Consider the following 3,750-nt stretch of genomic DNA (forward strand, 5'->3'; position numbering starts at 1 on the left):
TATCGGCAAAAATATACAGTATATTTAGGAACCCCCCTTTATTCCATGAACAGGGAAACACTTCATTAAATTTTTATATAAGATTTCATTATTGCTAGTGCTCTCGAGCGGTAGCAACTACATTAGTCCAAATTCCTTGAGTACGCATACTCGGCCGCCACGGTGGTGCATTCTGGGAAAACTGTGAAAACTACTACAGATAGACCGTACGATAACAATTTCGTTGTATCATGTTGTAGCATGAAATAACTGTGTATTTATTGTATAGCTTACACTTTAAAGATAACTTCATATTTATAATATTTCAAATTCTGGTTTTTTTTTTTTTGCTGACGTAAAAGCCTGAGTCATTACATGTATCTGATTGTTTTCTAAACAATGACAAGGGAGTTTTGTTTTCTGTTTTTTTTTTTACTTCTAAGCACAACCAAAGATAGATTTTAATTTCTGATTGGTCAATTCAGCCAATCTGACAAATTCCTGAAACAGAAGCAAGAATTTACACTAAAAATAACGAATAAATCCACTATTTGGGTTTTAAAAATTCTGAGGTGTATGGCTTTTAACCTAACATATTTTGACAAAGATGACCCAAAGGACCAAGCTACTTCACATGCGTTCCAAACTCTCTGGACTCTTTACACAACATACACTTTGAGTTATTTTCTATATTCCTTTCAACTCCCATGTATTTTCTTAGCTAAATTGTCAAGAAATACTCTTCTTTAAATCAGCTCATACATGCAATGTCTCTATCGGCATCTTCTTCATAATATGTGGACGGTGCGACCGTTAGAGCGAGCGCAAACTCTTCTATTGCTTTAATTTAGATCGGGCTTGTCAAACCACACGTTACATTTGATGCGTCTAGACTCTGACGTCACATGACGTCGTATGTAAGTTACAATACAAAGAAAAAACTGAACAGAGCTGAATGTTAATGAAAAAGGTTACGTTTACTATTTATCTTCAATATGTATCCATTTAATCAGGGCGAGTAAACTTTTTGTTAAATATCTTATGTCGTTCTCGCGAGAACGCAACTTTACTAAGTGATGCATTGTGGGTCAAAATTAGTGCGGTAAAAAATTCTTAAGATTGAATGTGCAGTAGTCCGAATTTTCTCTTCGCCCAGGCGTTGTCGTTAGAGCTCGCAGTTACGAGCGTCGTTTCGCGATGCTCGCTATTATATAGAGCCCCCCTCACTCCAGTAAAGGTCATATATGTTCCGTTGCGCCAAAACTCCAATAGGTTTACCCCCCCTTGTTTCTTTACCTATGTGTCTTTAAAATACGCTTTACAAAACAATAACAAGAAAACATTGATGTAACCATCAATTGTCGCCCGGAAAATATATTAAGTAAAACAATGAAAATGAGTCTTGATCATCACACCTCTTCGATATGAGTGAAAAGGCATGCATCTAATTGATGGAGACGATGGTCGCGAATATTTTGAAAACTTGTAGTCGGACAAAAATCCATCAAAAACGATACCATTTTAAACTTGATCAATTCCTCAAGTAAATGTTGGCTGCATAAAATATATATTGAAGTTAGACACACGAATCACCCATATTTAAAAATGTATTAATTTTCAATTTTAGAATATAAAACACGAACTGTGCAGAGTACGTAAAATTCGATGTTCTAAAAAAAGGGACCTGTCGTTTTTTTGATAGTAAATGATAAGCAACATTATATATTAAAAATGAAAAAAAAATATATTTTTAAAGATTAACTTTATGGAAGTAAATATATTATGTATCTCGTAATTTATAAACGGAAAGAACATTCTGATTAACAATCTTTCAATGTTTAGAAAACCTTTAATTCTAAATAACTACTCCCACCCCAATCCCCATACACCAACACTTAAACTTATATGTATAGGGCAGCCCGGTCCTCCGGGCTGCAATAACTTTTATCACACTCCAGCCTCGATAAAAATTAAAGAATTCACCAAAATAAATCACTTGATCACAGATCTTCCTTTCTGTGTTTTAAAATGGCTACGGCGCTAGCTCACCTATCTTTTAAAAAGATAAACTTGTCATACTTAATCATAATGAACGTACAAACCGTTTTTGTTTCCCATCCTGCATCGCTCTGCAGGCGCTTTATTTCATTGGTCAATTTCCCGAGGCGCCATTTTTGGAGGATCGAGAAGGACGAAGAAGAAGATGTAAGCAGCTGGTAAATGTGAAAAGTTAATGATCTTTTAACCACCCAATGTCTTTGAGACTGTGATAAATGCAATGAACAACAACCACGGATAAGTGTACGTATATTTTTGTTAATTTTTTACGGTAAATAATTGTTATATTTGGCAACAACAAATCTTCACGATCGGAGACAACTTTTGTTCTGACGCCATTTTGAAAAGTTGAATATCTAAAATTCTTAGTCTTTAGTACATATATTGCAAGAAATAAAAGGGAAATTTGAATGATTTAACATACTTAATTTACTTCCATGCAATAGATAGACAATGTAGGCCCCAAATTATCGTACATGTGTTCCATGCTGTATGTTGTACAATGACGACTTTTCGCCTTTTAATAGAATGAATGCTCAATATAATAGTTCTCGCTCTGTGTAAAAATGAGTTCTTTCAAAGCGGAATTTCTTTTCTTTTTTTTTATTTTTAGCCCCTCTATTTATTCGGTTGATAATATCTATACCGAGCACGGTTTCGAAGTTAAATACATACTAAAGTACATCCGGTTCGAATTCATGTGTTCTCGCATAGCTAACTGTTTTGATTTTTTGGAACTTATGACAAGGTATAACCGTAAAAATGAGATATTTTTGTTTCAAAACTATGAAAAAGCATCAATATTTTGCAAAAAGTGTCTTCAGTCGCAACTATCCGATCATTCATGAAGGATATCATTATCAGAACAGTTGAAATAGATTGTAGCTTAGCATAACCCTTAATCGTAACCCTTAATCATATGCATGAGGATGATATGGAGGGAAACATACATTAAAAAAGTGGATATAGACGAAAGCCTGTCCACTACGCTGAAGGTAAAAGGTTTATATATTGAAATAGTTTCTGACAAAAGAAAAATTTTCTAATGTCTGACCTGCTGAGATGAAGATGTTAAAAAATAAAAGCCTACATAGTGAATTAATATGAATAGTATATCAAGTAATGCAAATGAATCATCAGCTTGAATTATCAGTTATTTCACAATTATTGACCGGTGTAGGCCAACATGAAGTTATAAGGACCTATGTCAAGTGATATTGACCCACGACATAGAATAGGAACCAAGCATGATAGGTCATGTCAATATCACTTGACATGGGTCCATATATAAACCACATTTTGACTAATACAATGACGGTGCGACTGTTATGGCGAGCGCAGATATATATTTTGTTATAATTTAGATCGGGCTCATCAAACTGCACGTGACATTTGGTGCGTCTAGAATCTGACGTCACATGACGTTGCTTGTGAGTAACAATTCCAAAAAGAAGCCTGAGCAGTGCTGAAAATAAATGAAGAACATTTTGTTTACTATTTATCTTCAATGTTTATCCATTAAATCAGGGCATGTTTACTTTTAGTTGAACTTTTGCTGCTATTCTCGCGAGAATAGCTTTAACAAGTGATGCATTGTGGATCCAAATTACTGCATCAAAAAATGTTATCAAATGAATGTGCAGTAGTCCAAATTTTCTCTTCGCACAGGCGTTGCTTTAAGAGCTCACAGTAACAAGCGTCGCTTGACTGTGG

General features: G+C 34.5%; 1 long non-coding RNA gene across 2 annotated transcripts in view; it reads left to right on the plus strand.

Moving 5' to 3' along the window:
• Positions 1 to 2,436: 2,436 nt before the first annotated feature.
• Positions 2,437 to 3,750, plus strand: part of LOC134276529 (uncharacterized) — a 4,236-nt gene continuing 2,922 nt past the window's right edge. The window contains exon 1 of one of the 2 annotated variants that reach the window (XR_009994063.1): positions 2,437 to 2,785. This is a non-coding gene — a long non-coding RNA (uncharacterized LOC134276529). Of the gene's footprint in view, positions 2,786 to 2,892; positions 3,040 to 3,750 lie in introns of those variants that run through there. The other variant, XR_009994064.1, reaches the window with a different exon arrangement.

This window comes from Saccostrea cucullata, unplaced genomic scaffold (assembly GCF_032062105.1).
Source record: "Saccostrea cucullata isolate Sc308-1 unplaced genomic scaffold, CSIRO_AGI_Scuc_v1 ctg7002, whole genome shotgun sequence".
Classification (NCBI taxonomy): Eukaryota; Metazoa; Mollusca; class Bivalvia; order Ostreida; family Ostreidae; genus Saccostrea; species Saccostrea cuccullata.